This window comes from Tursiops truncatus, chromosome 2, assembly GCF_011762595.2.
Source record: "Tursiops truncatus isolate mTurTru1 chromosome 2, mTurTru1.mat.Y, whole genome shotgun sequence".
Classification (NCBI taxonomy): Eukaryota; Metazoa; Chordata; class Mammalia; order Artiodactyla; family Delphinidae; genus Tursiops; species Tursiops truncatus.
The window spans coordinates 100,754,455-100,772,058 of NC_047035.1; the positions used below are offsets into that span (position 1 = coordinate 100,754,455).

General features: G+C 43.6%; 1 protein-coding gene and 1 long non-coding RNA gene across 2 annotated transcripts in view; one reads left to right on the forward strand and one right to left on the reverse strand.

Annotated features, from left to right (window-relative positions):
• ALDH1A2 (aldehyde dehydrogenase 1 family member A2) overlaps window positions 1-17,604 on the reverse strand; it is a 342,743-nt gene that overhangs the window by 256,991 nt on the left and 68,148 nt on the right. The gene's annotated exons all lie outside the window — the stretch shown is intronic.
• Window positions 7,792-16,541, forward strand: LOC141277857 (uncharacterized). Its single transcript, XR_012329721.1, has 3 exons — window positions 7,792-7,805; window positions 9,052-9,179; window positions 16,176-16,541. It is a non-coding gene; the product is annotated as an uncharacterized lncRNA (long non-coding RNA).

Sequence of the window (17,604 nt, forward strand, 5' to 3'; positions counted from 1 at the left end):
TGATACAGCCACTATGGAGAACAGTATGGAGGTTCCTTAAAAAACTAAAAAGAGAACTACCATACGACCCAGTAATCCCACTACTGGGCATATACCCTGAGAAAACCATAATTCAAAAAGAGTCATGTATCACAATGTTCATTGCAGCACTATTTACAATAGTCAGAACACGGAAGCAACCTAAGTGTCCATCGACAGATGAATGGGTAAAGAAGATATGGCACATATATACAATGGAATATTACTCAGCCATAAGAAGAAACGAAATTGAGTTATTTGTAGTGAGGTCGATGGACCCAGAGTCTGTCATACAGAGTGAAGTAAGTCAGAAAAACAAATACCGTACCTAAAAAAAAAAAAAAAAAAGGTTCTAAGGAACCTGAGGGCAGGAATAAAGACACTGACATAGAGAATGGACTTGAGGACACAGGGAGGGGGAAAGGGTAAGCTGGGACGAAGTGAGAGTGACATGGACATATATTACACTACCAAATGTAAAATAGACAGCTAGTGGGAAGCAGCCGCATAGCACAGGGAGATCAGCTAGGTGTTTTGTGACCACCTAGAGGAGTGGGATAGGGAGGGTGGGAGGCAGATGCAAGACAGAGGAGATATGGGGGTATATGTATATGTATAGCTGATTCACTTTGTTGTACAGCAGAAACTAACACAACATTGTAAAGCAACTATACTCCAATAAAGATGTTAAAAAAAAAAATCAACTCCCCAAAGTGAGGCTGTCAGCGCGCGCGCGCGCACGCGCACACGCGCGCGCACACACACACACACACACACACACACACACAGAGGTGGGGGAGTGGGGTAGGTGGTCAGGACTTAATTTATGCACACTGCCACCAGGTGGAGGCAGAGTGCCGTGGGTCTTGAAGCTTTGAAAGGGTAATGGAGGATTTGCTACAATTACAGATTGCGATTCTGAGTTCAAATGCTACAGATATATGATCCCAAATTTTTCTATTTCTTATATATTAGAAACATTTATTGAAATAGCAAGGCAAGCAAGCTAAACAAACATTTAAAATAGCTCTTTAGAGGGGGTTTTACAAATGAAAAATATAGTTATATCCTTCCCTTCAATCTCTTACGGTTCCTTTTCTCACAAATATCTTCACAAAAACATTGCTAGTTCCTCCTTATGTTGCTTTAATGCGAAACTCCCAAAATCTCTGGATTATTTCTTGCAAAACTTCCAAAGATCAGTTTGGGGCTATGACCTCTTTCCCAGAGTAAGAGAGAGTGGTGAAGGGAATTTGAAGGGTGGTGGTGGGGAAGGCAACAGAGGGTGACCAACTGTCCTGGTTCGCCCAAGACTGTCCCAGTTTTAGCACTGAAAGTCCCACAACCAGGACAATCCCTTAGTTTCAAGAAAAGCAAATATATATATAAATCTTCCCATTTCAGACTCTCTGATCCAAGACGTTCATTTCTTTTCATTAGGAAAAAGAAAGGCAAATGCCCTGTCATTTGATGAAACCTACACGTCCCAGATATAGAAAGCCTCCTTTAAGCACGCGCCTGCTGCTAGGTCAGGGTGTGCTTTATAGTTTACATGGAGGCAGGATATACAGCAGATGTATAAAGTATGTGCTGGGGAGTGGTTATGCGGAGCAGGTGGGCCAACCATTGTAGGTAAATAGACAAGGCCTTTAAGAAGCTTCTCAGTTCCTCATGCCGACCTCTGAGGCTGATCTTTGAGGCCTCTAATGAGGCTGTCCTGCCAGGTGGAAGGGAAACGGGAAGGAAATTAGCCTGGGCTGACAAAGGATGCTGACTCTGGAGCAAAGACTAGAGGCTCCAGGAAGGGATATATTTAGCCCAGTTCTGTTAATAGCTGACCCTCTTGGATATCCTCAGGAATGCAGCAGGGAGAGTTCTTGACAGTGAACCAGGAGTGAAGTACCACAGACAGGTTTATAACTTGAAAAGAAAAATACCTTTAAGGAAATGACCTATAAAAGGACAACTCCATGGGGATTACATGAAAATGTTAATGTGATTTTGTGAATTGCTTTCCTGAGCAGTATCTATCCATTATATTCATTTCCTGTATCCTTTCACATAATTGGTTCAATCATAATTTAGCTTTTCTTTACAAGACACATGTTCTTCATCAAGTTGTGTTCTCGGTCACACAGCACTAACAAAGCCTGCTCCATACATCTGTCACCTGCCAGAGTCTACTAACGAGGAAACCAACAGAATGCGGTAATGTTCTTAAAAACAAAGACCTGGTAAGAATTACCTCCAAACCCTCCAAAGAACAGAGCAGAGATGGTGACCGTGGAGCCACTGTCACACTAGGATAGCAGGGCTATCTCACCCTGGGGCCCTGAGCGGGCACAGACAATGAACAAAGGCAACACAATGGCACACACACTATTGGAACAACACATTTATTTATTGAATCTGAGGCTGGGGAACAGAAGACAGCTGAGAAATACGGTTGAGTTCCTAACTTGTCAATGAATAAGCAGGCTCTAATTTACAACTGCTTGGGTGTGAGACTGCCATATGTTATGTAAATAGCTGTGGGTCCCTTTAAGAAAAGAAGTGGTGTGAAGACAAAGCCCTTTTGTACTACTAAGCCAACGTTGATCTTCAGAAAATAAAAAGGCACCTGGATAGAGTTGCCAGATAAAATACAGGATGCCCAGTTACATTTAAATATCAGACAAATAATGAAGACATTTTTGTATAAGCATGTCCCCAGTATTGCACAGGCATACTTATACGAAAAACACTCTCCGTTGTTTATCTATAGTTCAAACTTAACTGAATATCCTGTATTTTTATTTGCTGAATCTGGTAACCCTACACCTGGGAACAAAAAGGAAGGGACTGTGAGATGGGGAGAGAAGTAGTCACTAAGGCAAAGGAACAGGAAATTGGCCCAGCATAAGTATCACCTAAGAGAGGAGAAGCCCAAACAGTGAGAGAGTCCAGGAGCATGGAGAAGACATTGTACACTCTTTCTCTCCCCAAAACAGAACAGAATATGATTAAAATGGAACAACTGGAGAACAAAATAATCTTGGAAATTTTAAGCATGATACCAAAGTACAAACTCAATAGGAGGCTTAGAATATAAAGAAAAGGATCTCTCTCATAAAATAGAACAAAAAGACAAAGATAATGGTAAATACAACAGAAACTATAAGAGACATAGAGAATCAATTCAGGAAAACCAATATTGACATTATAGATGTTTCAGAAAACAGAGAACTGGAGAAAACAGTGGGAAGGAAACTATCAAAAATTGATACTGAACAGTTCATGGAACTGAATAATAATAGCTAACGTTTATTGGGTGTTTACTATGTGTTTTATAAGCATTCATTTTAACCTCCAATCACCCTGAGGTAGCCACTAGTATTATCCCCATTTCACAGATGAGGAAAATGAAGCACAGAGAGGTTAAGTAACTTGTGGTCAGCAAGGCTAAGACCAAGATTCAAACCCAGAGGCCAGCTCCAGAGCCCAAGCTCTTGAACTCCATGTGTCTTAGTCTGGATTCCCTACAAAATGGAACCAAAGACACACGTGTATTTACTAACCCTTCATCTGGGAGTGCAATCCCAGAAAAGCAGGAATGAGGGAAGAGAGGGAGGAAGGCAGGAAGCGAGTACAACAAATATAAGAGAAGGTGCTCTCAGGCTGGCCATGGACCTATAACAAGTGCAGCTGGCTGCTTTTAAGCCTCTTGACAAACCAACCAGGAGGCAGTAGGAGAACTGATCCCCTGGCTCCCATTTCAACTGGTCACACATGCCCATGGGATTTTAACCCACCCTCCCTGCATTTCTTGGTTGTTCCGTCTGGTCCTTTCAGAGGCTACCAAGGAAGCCAGATCCATCGTAGCGGCAGCATCCAGACAAGTGCACGCAGGCCAGTAGCACATCCACCTGCTTGCGTGTCTGCCGACAGTTTCTCAAGCCCTGCTTGGGGAGCCAGCAAGCCCGTGTGGATGTTGGGTGGATCCAGAGTCTCAGGCCTCAGTGGAAACAGGGAATCTCTAGGGCAGGAAGTGAAAGACAGGTGACATATAGAATGAGGCAGAGTCCTGTCAAATCATGCCTGTGAGTGACAGGAAGGATTGGAGCAGCTGCCACTGAGGGCCTAGCCAGCCAAGCACGTGATGACAGAGACAGAACTTAATAAGGGCCGAAACCTCTCCTCTGGGGCCTTGAAGAATGTTGGTTGGTACCAGGTGATCCTCCTGGAGGGCCAGCAGTAAATGGCAGCCAGACCAACTCAGGGAGATGCACAACCGGACTGGACACACTTTTCTATGCTGACTCCACAGAACAGGGTGCTGACGATGACTCTATCAATACAGCAAAAACATTTACTGAGGTGCCACCCTGTGCCAGGCATTATTCTAATGCTATATTTATGTTATTTATTTTAATTCTCACAGCAATGTCAGGAGGTTCCTTGTGATTTTACAGACAAAGATACTAGCCCAGAGAGGGTTAGTCAGTTAACCAGCACCATAACTGGTAAGTGGGGGAGCCAGTTTTGAATCTGGGCCATCTGACCCTGGTGTCAGTTCACTTAACTATCAAAAGCCCACTGAATGATCAGCAAACAAATGAAAAGACCTCCCAAAATGTGAACGTTTGAAACATCAGGAATAAAAAAGATGATTCTAAAGGCTTCCAGGGGAACAAATCATCAGAAAATGAGACTCAGAATTGTTATTAGTCTTCTTAACAGTAATATTAAAAGCGAGCAAACAATGGAGCAACGACTTCAAATTTGTAAAGAAAATAAATTTTCAAGCTAGAATTTTACATCCAGTCAATTTGTCAAGTATGAAAACAGAATAAAGATACTTACAGACAGGTTTAGGTTCAGAAAATTGAAATTTCTTTCTTAGAAAATGACGAGAGGATGTGTACCAGCCAGCCAAAGAAGTATCCAAGGAAGAGAAAGACATGGCATTCTGGAGACAGTAAATCCAACCTAGAAAAGCCACTAAGAGAAGATCCCAGGTTGATAACTGTGTGGCAGGACTAGAGAACCATCCAACCACAAAAAAGCAGGAAAAGAGAGGGCTTCACAAAAGAGTGTCCAGGAAAAAACTGGACCCAGCAGGAAGGGTGATATGATAGATGAGATGATGAAGCAACTGGAAATAAGACGCAATTAAGCAACTGTTAATCCAAAGAATGACAAAAGGCTATATAAGAAAGGACATGTAATCAAAGCATTCTAATAGGTTCTACAGTGAGCAATATTTACATTGGTATAATAATGCAAACACTAATTATTGATATAAATAAAACTATGATAAAATTTGGGGGAGAGGATGAGGAAGGGGAAGTGGAGATATTAAATCTTCATCTCTTAGAACATTTATAAATTTAAAAATTTTTTTCTTTTTATTATACCTATATGAGATGAGGATGTAAAGTAAACCTACTGTGGTAATCATTTCATAATATATGTAAATCAAACCGTAATGCTGTGTATCTTAAACTTATACAGTGATGTACAGCAATTATTTCTCAATGAAACTGGAGAAAACTCTTTTAAAATTGCAATATATGCATATTCTCTAAACATGTGAAAATGGCTACCAGAAAAAGCAAATAAAATTTCAAAGCAGTTACCTTTAGCAAAAGACTGGCAGCTGGTGTAGGGTTGTACAGGGTGCTGCTAATTTGTATCATAAGCATTTTTAGCACTATTTGATTTCTTAATTATGTATATAATTACTTAATTAAAAAATAAAATTTACTTTTAAAAGGCAAACTTATGAAAAGAATTCATGCAATTAAGAATAAAACCAGGTACTTCCCTGGTGACGCAGTGGTTGAGAGTCCGCCTGCCAATGCAGGGAACACGGGTTCGTGCCCCAGTCCGGGAAGATCCCACATGCCACGGAGCGGCTGGGCCCGTGAGCCATGGCCGCTAAGCCTGTGCGTCCGGAGCCTGTGCTCCGCAACGGGAGAGGCCACAACAGTGAGAGGCCCGCGTACCGCAAAAAAAAAAAAAAAAAAAAAAAAAAAAAAGAAGAAAGCCTCATGGATCTTCCCAGTTCTTTTCACAATTCTGCTTCTTGGCACTTGACCGCTTCATGACTTCCCATCCTTTGACTTCTCACCTGTGTCTCCTAGTTGTGCTCCATCTTTGGTTCTGATTATCTGGTTAAGATCTGGTTCCCCATTCTGACATCCCCTGTTCACACAACGTCCCAGCTCACTTTCTGCCATTGACATTGATATCTTTCTCTTCCTCCTGCCCATTCTGCCAACTTATAACACAAGTTGCTCAGGAGTGTGGCTTTAGTCAAACAATTATAGGAAATATAATCTGCTGTGACTTTGACCCAATCACCTCACTTCTCATAGTTCCTTTTCTGTAAAGTGAGAAATTGAATCTAGATGATCCTTAATCTCTTTCTATCTCTAACATTCCGTGATTTGTATCCTGATCAGAAGGCTTGGTTGGCAGAGGTATATAAAAATAATCACAAAGAGAGTGACATCATCTATTCTATGATTAAGGAAAATAACTCACTGAAGGATCATATTGGGTGCTGTTCACTTAAAAAACAAGTTTGAAACTCTATACGTGAAACCAAAAGAGTCAATGGTCCAGATCTGAATCAAGCCAGTCCAAAGCTTAAATGGAAAGTAGAGGGCTCCAGGGACTTCCCTGGTGGTCCAGTGGTAAAGAATCCACCTTCCAATGCAGGGGATGGGGATTCAATCCCTGGTCGGGGAACTAAGATCCCCCATGCCGCAGGGCAACAAAGCCCGCATGCCACAACTACTGAGCACACGTGTCTCAACTAGAGAGCCTGTGCCACAAACTACAGAGCCTACGTGCCATAACAAAATATCCCACATGCCGCAACGAAGATCCCGCATGCTGCAACTAAGACCCAACGCAGCCAAAATATAAAAATAAAAATGAATAAATAAGGTTACATGTATCATTAAAAAAAATAAATAAGACTTGTACATTTAAGGAAAGGAAAAATAAAAAAGAAAAGTAGAGTGCTCCAAAGTCATTAGTTAGTCTTGATCAAACTTCTTTTATGACCCCTTTTATGAGAGAGGTATTCAAATCCAGATTATAACGATGGCTCTGGTGACCTCTTAACACAATGGCAGGAGTTTGGTTTTAAATCCCCTAACCTCTTAGAAGAGAGAGAGGGTAGCTGGAAATGGACAAAGGCATAATCTTCCATTAAGAAAGATGGTCCCCAGTGACAAAGGAGTAGAATAAGGGCCCAAAGATGCACATATTTCCCTAGTTAGGGGAAAGGGAGATTTCACTGTGACAGGCAAAGTCCTTCTTTTCTTTCTCCCAAAATACAGAATACAAAACTGTGTGAACTAATCCATTTGTGTTGGGCTACACCCTGCAGGCCTGCAGGCCCTGCACTTGCCCAGCCTCAAGACTGAAGAAAGAGCCTGGAGTCAGCGACAGAGACATAAGTGGTTTAATGGATAGAAGGATCTTACACGTCCAAAGCAAAAAGGGTTTTGGAGGACCCTTTGAGGGGACAGCGGATGGCAGACAGGACATGGCAGTATTCTTTGCTACAAGAGGAAGAGGGAGGTTACCAGTTATAGAGGGAAGTGACGTCAGGTTGGGTCATCGGTTACTAGGGAGACCAGCAGAGGAGCACACCCCTCACTGCCCCTCATAAACTGTCATAGTAGGGATAGTTCTGATCTAAAGATTGTAACAGTCACTAGCTGGGGCCGGGGGCAAGTACATAGGCATTTACTGATTAGGCTCTAAGATTGAGAGGGAAGGTCAGTCAGGTGAGTAGGTGCAGTGAGGCAGGGACTGGTCTAACAGGGGATATACGGAGAGCAAGAGAACGGCCATCTTTGGTGGCCTGATCATACAATTTGCCAAGCTGATCTTAGGACCAAAAAAGAAATAATGATGTGCACTTGTAATTACTAACAGGGAAGTTGTAAATGGCTGGTTTAGCATACCTTCTAGAGTTAGGGAGAAAATATTAGATACATGAGGTCCCACAACCCTTGTGTCACTAAGCAGATTAGACTTGATGGAACCTTCCAATTGTGTCCCAGAAAAATGCACAGGGATCCAGGGAGGTCAGTCCTTTGAAGTATTAATAATCTGTAAGACTTTCACAAGTACAAGAAATTAAGCAGATTTGGTATATATTGAAGTAGTACACACACATACACACACAAACACACACACGCACTGTGAGAAGCAGATGGTAAACAGAATACCAGAAGAAAAGGAATAGAAATGAACCTTAAAAATCCTAAAGGAGAAGGAGAAATCACTAAGGATTCTCAGGCCTCTGCTAAAACTGAATTGATTTTTTTAAGATAGATAACTCCATCCCTGCTAGTGGACTTAATCTTATGTTACAGCATTGATTGGTAAACTGAGGCCCATGGATACAAAATAACAAAGGTATTCCTTGAAGATGAAAAGTTTTCAACCATGTACATATTCAATACACATTTACTGAACTATGGGAATATTTACTGAAACTTCCCAATGTGCCAGGCATGTCACTCTGTGCCTTACATATTTTGGCCCATTTAGTAACAACACTGTGAAATATGAACTGCTAGTGGCCGCATTTTACAGATGAAGAAATGGGCAAAGAAAGGTTAGGGAACATGTCCAGATTTTACAGCTAGTGAGAATTGTTCTGAATTCAGAACATGTTCTGAATTCCGGTGCTGCTTTTTGGTCTATCAACAATGGTGGGAGAGGTGACCCCAATTCTGTCTGGAATTAGATGTGATAATCTGAAGGGGGCCTAGAAACATTCATGAAAAGTAGACAGGCATTTAAGGCCATCTAATAGGGTGAAGAGTTAAGAATAAAGACTGCTTGGTGTTAGACATGATTTTCAAAATATTTAAACATCATTGAAGAATAGTCACCTCGCTGGCTTCTCGTGGAGGTTAAAGGGTTCAGTGGGTGACCTGGGCCCCTGAATAGGAAACTGCTGCCAGATACCTGTCAGAGAGACCCAAGGCAAAAGACCCAGTTCAGAACACTGCACTGTAGACTTGCCTGCAGATTTTCCAAACTGGATAATAAGAGAAGCAGAATCAAGAGGCTCCTTCATCTCCCTGGACCTAGAGGCCCCTACGCCTGTCACTGGGGTTATAAATATCTACCTGGAGCTGGTCAGGGTATGTGTCTGATCTGTGTGTGTGCAGTGGTGGGGGGGAGGAAGCGGGGAGTGGGGGGTCGAAGAAGTTCTTCACAAGCCCAAAGATGTCTTTGAGATTTTATATTTATCTTTAAAAATTATGCTAATTTAAAATTCTTCTCCAGAATGGATCAGTCCTTGATTTAACAAAAAAATTCCCTCCTGAAATATTTATTTATTTTTAGATTTATTTATTTATTTTTGGCTGCATTGGGTCTTCGTTGCTGCGCACAGGCTTTCTCTAGTTTTGGCAAGCGGGGGCTACTCTTCGTTGCAGTGCACGGGCTTCTCATTGCGGTGGCTTCTCTGGTTGCGGAGCACGGGCTCTAGGCATGCAGACTTCAGTAGTTGTGGCTCGCGGGCTCTAGAGCACAGGCTCAGTAGTCGTGGTGCACGGGCTTAGTTGCTCCGCGGCACGTGGGATCTTCCTGGACCAGGGCTCGAACCTGTGTCCCCTGCATTGGCAGGCAGATTCTTAACCACTGCATCACCAGGGAAGCCCCTGAAATATTTGAATAGTAAATTTGACACTCCAGAGAGAGGTCCCATAATTGTGTAAAAGCTTCGAGTTCAGACCCACAGCTGGTACCCTGTGCATTTGTTCCTCAAATGAGAAGCAGGGGTAGGGGAGGGAGCACTGCATGGGGAGTGAGGCTGCATTCCACACACCCACAGTGATTGATAAGCTGATGATGCTCTGGATGAGCCAATGGAAAAATGAAGGAAGGAACAAATGAACAAAAAGGTGGTGACTCCTTGTGGAATACCAGTTTCAAGGAGGCCTGTCCATGTCCCTTGTGACTTTTCTTAACCACAGAATGTGAGCAGTTTTTTTTACTGATACCCAAGGCACAAGCCAAACACAAGCACTCAAGACAGACTTTCAGAACAGACCCTGGAGATGCCATAGGATGAATCTAGCAGGAATAATTAATCACCTGGGAAAACAGAACCTGAACTTGAGAGACAAAGCAGCTGACAAGAGGGGAATTCTATATGGAAAAATATTAGACGTGGCTGTTAAACATCCCTACCGTCTGTGGCAGGAGAATAAATCATGCTGCCAACAGCAATTTGCAGGTAAGGAAAGGTTAAGGAGAGTAGAACAGGGAAGCCAGAAACACAGAAGGGTCTCTTAGGTAGGAAGCAAACCTCATGACATGGGCCAGACCCTCAACCCAGAGAGGGGGACACACCAGGTACCCTGAAGGCAGCTATGGCGACCCGGCTCAAAACCAAATGATGAGAAGGCTCACAAGAGGGCAAGAATAGAGGTCTCTTCTCTCAGAGTGCTGGGTGGTTGCCTGGCAAAATGGTACAAGAGACTGGGAAGTGTGGCCATTCAAATTCAAGTATATGACAGTTGCATAATTGCATGCCATTTTTTACCTTGATACGGAATAATATTTGCATTTTCGTGTGCTTCAAACATGAAGGACATAGCGTTTGTGCATTCTGTGTACTTCCAAAGTTAAATATAAAAGTCTATAAAATTATGAAAAAGGATTTGTAATCTGCATCGACTCCTGGGCTAGAGTTTGATGTATGTGGATTTTAGAGTTTAAAAACTTACATCAGTTGATAGGCAATATCTAGAATGGGCAAGTCCCTCCACAGAGACAGACAGTAGATTACTGGTTGCACAGGACTGAGAGGGGGAGTTGGGGGAAATGGCGAGTGACTAACAATAGGTCTGGGGTTTCTTTATGGGGTAATGAAAACTTACTAGAATGAATTGTGGTGATGGTTGCACAACTCTGCAAACGTACTAAAAACCATTGGATTGTGCACATTAGGTGGGTGAGTTGTATGTGAATTATATCTCAATAAAGCAGTTAAAGCAAAACCAGAAAACCCTGAGTCAGTGTCCTAACACTGCCGCTTACTAGTTATATGCCCTTGAGAAAGTTACTTACCCTTGTCTCAGTGTCCTCATCTGTAAAGTGGGGATGATATGATAGTACTACCTATGTCATAAAGGGGCTGTGAATTCTCAATGAGATCACACATGTGAGAGGGCCTAGCACCCTGTCCTGTATATGGTAGAGACACAATAAATGTAAGCTTCCTGTCCATTTGTCTCAACATAACCAATAAATGAATTCAGTTGAAAAGTAGGGTTTGGGGTTAGATTGCTAGTTCCCAACAGAGGGCCCTCAGACCTCCTGAGAGCCTAGAAAATAGTCCGTGGGTTTCCTCTATTTTCTGCCAGAAAAATCTCCCTGGGTTTGCACAGTTACTGGAGATCAGGCTGCCCCAGACTGCTAAACACATCAAGCCTCTTTGCTTTGGGTTGAAATTAGATGAACTCAGCATGATTATTTGCAAATCGAAATTTCAGTTTGGTAATTATATAAGCCTTTGGTTAATTATCTTCTTATTTCCTGGTAAATGCTGTTTATCTGGGAGCAAAAATCTTTCAAAACACAGGCAGGGCCTATGGAGTAAACTAATAAAAGGGGTTTGGGTGGTGAAAGGGTGGAAAACCGCTGAACCAGTTTCCCTAAGCTCCTTCAGTTCTGTTGTTTGTGTTGGGGTTTGAAGGAAGGGTGTTTGCCAGAGACAGGGAAGAAAGGCGTTTTGTGCGTTCCCCTGGGCTGGAATGGCAGCGCACGTGACAGCTCAGAGCATGAGCGGCCTGGAGTGTGGGGAGGAGAAGCAAGGTCTCTGATCCTTTCTGGCCGCTTCTCAACCACTAAGACCTAATTCTGGCTTGTAAGATCCAGATGTTTTTTTTGTTTGTTTGTTTTTTTGCGGTACACGGGCCTCTCACTGTCGTGGCCTCTCCCGCTGCGGAGCACAGGCTCCGGACGCACAGGCTCCTCGGCCATGGCTCACGCGCCCAGCCGCTCCGCGGCACATGGGATCCTCCCGGACCGGGGCACGAACCCGTGTCCCCTGCATCGGCAGGCAGACTCTCAACCACTGCGCCACCAGGGAAGCCCCGGAAACAGACGTTTTGAAGGCCAGTGCAAGGGAATCCAGTTCATATTCCTGTCACTAAGGTCATCTTTTATTTGTGACACAGCTGAGGTCAAAGCCACAGTCCTAGTCACTACTGTTCCAGGACAAATGAAGGCTTGCTGTGGCCCGTTTCACCTCCTAAGTCAACATTTTTTTTTTTAAGATTTTTTTGAAGTGGACCATTTTTAAAGTCTTTATTGAATTTGTTACAATATTGCTTCAGTTCTATGTTTTGGTTTTTTGGCCACGAAGCATGTGGGGTCTTAGCTCCCCAACTAGGGATGGAACCCGCACCCCCTGCGTTGGAAGGTGAAGTCTTAACCACTGGACCGCCAGGGAAGTCCCTTGCCTCCTAAGTCAACTTTTATGAAGCACTTTGAGCCTCTGGCAGCATCTGCCAGGCTCAGCAGCAAAGTTATTTGCTAGAAGGAAGAGTCACCTGGGACTTTGGTTCTCGGTAGATCTGATCCTGCTCAGGTGCTCAGTACCCACCTCTGTAGGCAATGCACATAGCTTGTTGGACACTGGCCCCTTTCCAGACTCAGGAGCTGCCCCTTTGTCTGTGTGTCAGCTGGCAGAGAAAGACTTCTGCCTACAGTAGGTCAAAGTAAGAACAGGGCTGACAGCTGTCTTCCAAGAGGTTTCCCAACGTGGCAGTTACTCACTTAAGGACTTGACCATGGTCCATGGTCTGATGTTTGGTCTTAGGGTAGACACAAAGAGGATAAGTGACCATGATCACATGATTGACGCATAAAGCTATTCTCCTCCTGAAGATAGATCTGGGACAGAAACCTACGCATTGCCTGTGGAAAGGTGTTCTGTAGCCCTGGATCAAGACAGAGGGGAGTCAGGCAGGTGAAAGATGGCAACTGTTAAGACTGCCTGGGACAGCTATCTCCATTACAGGGTCTGACTTCATAGTAGTCTGGGAAGCCTTAAAAGATAATGGTTAATGCTCCCGGCACCACTGCCAACTAAGAGAGAGCTCAGATGGACTTTATCCACCTTTGTCTCGGGCCTCTCCTTTTTCTTATCTTCCATGGTGATTATGCCCTTGTGACTGACTGACATCACCTGTCTTTAAATGCATTAAAATATTCAATCAAACTATTCAAATCTCAGGCCTGGGAGCCAAGCTGTCTCTCTCAGAATCTGCCCATAACTGCTGGAATCTAGTTGGGCCCTCAAAGGATAATTTACCTCCCCATTCTTTGAAGGGGTCTCACTGCAGCCTCTGAGCATTAATAATGGCAGACTAACATTTACTAAGTGCCTACAAAGTGCCAGGCACGATGCCAAGTACTAACTCATCTAATCCTCATAAAAACCTCATGAGGGGCTTCCCTGGTGGTGCAGTGGTTAAGAATCCACCTGCCAATGCAGGGGACACGGGTTCGAGCCCTGGTCTGGGAAGACCCCACATGCCGCGGAGCAACTAAGCCCGTGCGCCACAACTGTTGAGCCTGTGCTCTAGAGCCCGTGAGCCACAACTACTAAGTCTATGTGCCACAACTACTGAAGCCCACATACCTAGAGCCCTCCTCCGCAACAAGAGAAGCCACCGCAATGAGAAGCCCGCGCACCACAATGAAGAGTAGCCCCCGCTCGCCGCAACTAGAGAAAGCCCCACACAGCAACAAAGATCCAATGCAGCCAAAAATAAATAATAAATAAAATTAATAAAAAAAAAAAAAACCTCATGAGGAGGGTTCTGTTACTATCCCCATTTACAAATAAGGAACCTGAGGCACAGAGAGGTTAAGTAACTTGCCAAAAAGCATGAAGTTCATAAGTGGAGGAGACATTATCTGAACGCAGGCAATCCAGCTCCTAAGTCAATACCCTAATGGGGTGTGTCACAAATACTAATAAGAGTCACTGCGTGAAAGGCCTTCCCCAAGGAAAAGAAAATTAACTGGATTTCAGAGATAACAGATGGAGTTTGCTGGAGATTTAAGAGCACTCTGGCTGAGTGCTGAATCTAGTCTTTATGAATAAGTAGAGTATGTGGTGGCTGGAAAGGGGAAGGAGGAGCAGGTGAGCGCCCTGTCCTGGAAGCGCCCTCCCTCCTGTCTGGTTTGGATTCCCTGCTTTTGCGGTCACTCCTTTGACTTGTTGTATTATTCGTTCAGTAGACTTGTATCAATCACTTTCTATGCAACAGACACTGGGGATGCCAAAGAAAGACACAGAGTTGCTGCTCCCAAGGACCTCCCAAATAAGATAAGAGATTAGCATTTGTTCCCACCTATATTGCCTAGTTCATTTAATCCTCAGAATCACCCCAAGAAGTAAGCAAGGTGGGAACTGATATACCCATTTTATAATTGGGAATACTGAAGCACTAAACAGCTAATGCTCTGCCGTGGTGTCTCCCATAATCACATCCACCAGAACTCCAAATGAAGCTGTATTTCAAGTGTTCTGTCTTCTTGACTCCATTTATATTAAGTACACTCACATGGCCAATTTGTTAGGAGGCTTTCACTAGTCATCAATGAAATAAGAAAAAAAAATAGGATGATGGAGAGTTTTTCTGTTAAACTAAATTTCTTCCACTTAAAGAAATATCCTGTATCTGAAATTATGTCCTTCCTACTTTTTGGTATTAAAATGCCCTTTTATAAATATTGGTATTTTTATCTTTTTAATGCACTTACACGGGCAGAACAAAATGTTAGTCATTTTGTTGTTTCCCAAACCTGCTTGCTGGTCTTTGAACCATTGCCCTAAAATACACATGCTTCCTGAGAGAGACAGAAAGTCCATCCCATCATCCAAAGGTATATATAGATAAGCCTCCCACCATTTGTAGTACCTAAGGTACCTGAGACCATGGCCTTGGCTGGGAGGACAGGGACGCTTTGAGGAGGCTTGGATTGAGAAAAACAAAGAGCAGTGATATGCTATGATCCCTTTATTCTGATTTATATGACACTTGACTTTCCATGGCCATGGCAACTAGCCAAAAATGATAAGGCTGATTAATTCCACAAGTACATTATTCACATGTCACCAAATATTGACTCTTACCAACCTCCCTCCCCTCCCAGCCATCTGCCCCGGTGTGTCAAATCAAAATAAATCAACAAACAAAAAGTGGCAGGCAGATGACACCCCAGGGATGCTGCAGCTAATTATACAGTTGCCAGTCCTAGGCTGAGTCCTGAGTGGCTGACCCATTTCTCCATCTCCCTTCTTCCCTAGCGACCAGGAATATGTACGCGCGCGTGTGCGCACACACACACACACACGCACACACGTTTTAGATGGGAATGGTATGGTATGTGAGGAGGACAGGGTTGGGGGCAGCTGGGGTGAAAAAGACTTAAAAGATCCTAGGGAGTAACGATAATAGTAGACCATTTATTAATATGTACCAGGCATATTAGTAGTGCCAGCACAACTCTGAGATGTAGGAACTATTATTATTCCCATTTTATAGATGAAAAACTAAAACTTATTTATGTTAATCAACTTGTTCAAAGCCAAACATGCAGCATTTTATGGTCTGAATTCCAAGTTAATGCTTTTAATCCCTGCATTAGCCAACTCACATTTACTGCTACCTGGCCGTGTTTTTCAAGCTCTCTGTGCTTCCATTTCTGCATCACGATAATGGGACCATTATGGTACCCCGTTTACAGGGTTATTGTGAGAAATCAATGAGCTAATACATGTAATGTACTTACAACAGTCCCAGTACATACGTGCTCAATATGTGTTGGCTGTTATTATCACTACTGTTGTTATCTTTCTTATATAATGTTGCCTTCCTTAGCTGGATGAAGGGAGTGTGGAGGTCACAGATGTTACAAGCAAAGAGGATATAGTTGGGTGTGTGAGCATTCTTGGGGATCTAGTGCCAAGAGAACTACATTTCTATTCCCAGGAAGAGCATAAGTCATTTTCTCTACACCTGACCACACCAGGTTGTACAATTCCACACCCTGTAGATTTCTAAGTCCTTTGTTCTACTCACTTCCTTCTGTCTCTTCTCTTCTGACAGCTCACCAGAGAAGCCACTCCCCCCATCTTTCAGAGCCCTCTGTCCACTGAGTCACAAGCTGCTAGACTGCACAGCCCCTTGGCGCTGGTTGGAATGAACTGCCACATCAGTGGCTTTGGTGGTGATGTGTACCACACCTGCAGAAACTCCCGATGAAGCATAGAGGGAGATCAGCTCGTCGCTCCGGCCTGCTATTTTTAAAAGCAATTTCCAGTGTTTTCTCCCTCCACTGCTTTCCACCAAACTATGGGAAAACATCACAATTAATGGACTGTAACATCCCCAACAGCTGCTACCCAACTCCACGTGGGGCTAGTGGCACACAGAACTGACTTTAAATTTAGCCTTACATTTTGTAACTTGGAAAATATAGCTAACCAATATAATTGCGAATGTGAGTTATTTCATGGGTTTTCTTTACCAGCTTCTGTAACTATCACTAAAGTCCCAGTCACCATCCTGAGTGTGTCACAAATATGCTTCTTTCCCACATGACCTTCCTCCATCACTGACTGCATTTTCAAAGGTAGCCTGAGGCCAGGGAACAGCTGTTTGCTGGTCCCCTCAAGAGCTGGTTGCAAATGGTGCATTACTGGCTTGTGCTTTTTTGCTTCTTTGAGGGAGGCACTTAAATGTGCTAAATGGGAGCAAAGAATCATAGGATGGGTCGTATGATGTTAAAATGGGAAGTTTCTACCAGTCGCCAAGATATAACAGATGTGAGTATAAAAAGCAGTGTAGATTAAAAAAAAAAAAAAAAGGGGGGCCCCAGCTCCATAACTCCTTGTGCTGGATTGTTCTAGTGTCATTTTGTTTACACTGGGTACTACACTTTCCAGAAGACTTTACAGAGTGTTCCGGATTTGAGTTTATCAAATGTGAATTTGGTAGGGACTTGGGAGGTGGAAGTGAAGCAGCCGCCCTTACTCACTGGTGGTTGCTGTTGGTTAAGGGCAGTGAGAGACCAACACACAGGTGCCAACGGATTCCAGTTCGTTTTCACTTTTCCCTGTAGTGTGTCCAGCTCTCCTTCTCAGCTGCTGACCACTGCTGACCAGCAGTGACACCAGGCCCGCCACAGACACTTAGCCATGAACTCAGGGAGCAGCCAGGAAGAACAGACAACCTTCCACAGGGTTCTATACGTGCTCTCTTCACACACCTACTCCAGCAGCTGGAAAAGCCCAGCTTCCAGGTGTCCCTGAGAACTCTGACTCATCAGCCTGTGCCAAGGCTGCTTCATGACCTTTCTGTGACCCTTCAACTCCTCTTTTCAAACCTATCCTTCCCCTGTGCCTTCCACAACTGTGTATGCTCTAACTGCTAAAATATATTCTTCATTCCATCATGCTCATAAGGGTCTGCATCCCTGGCTAGACCCTGACTGATGTATCCCTGGACCCCTGAGCCAGATCAAGGATAAAGAGGA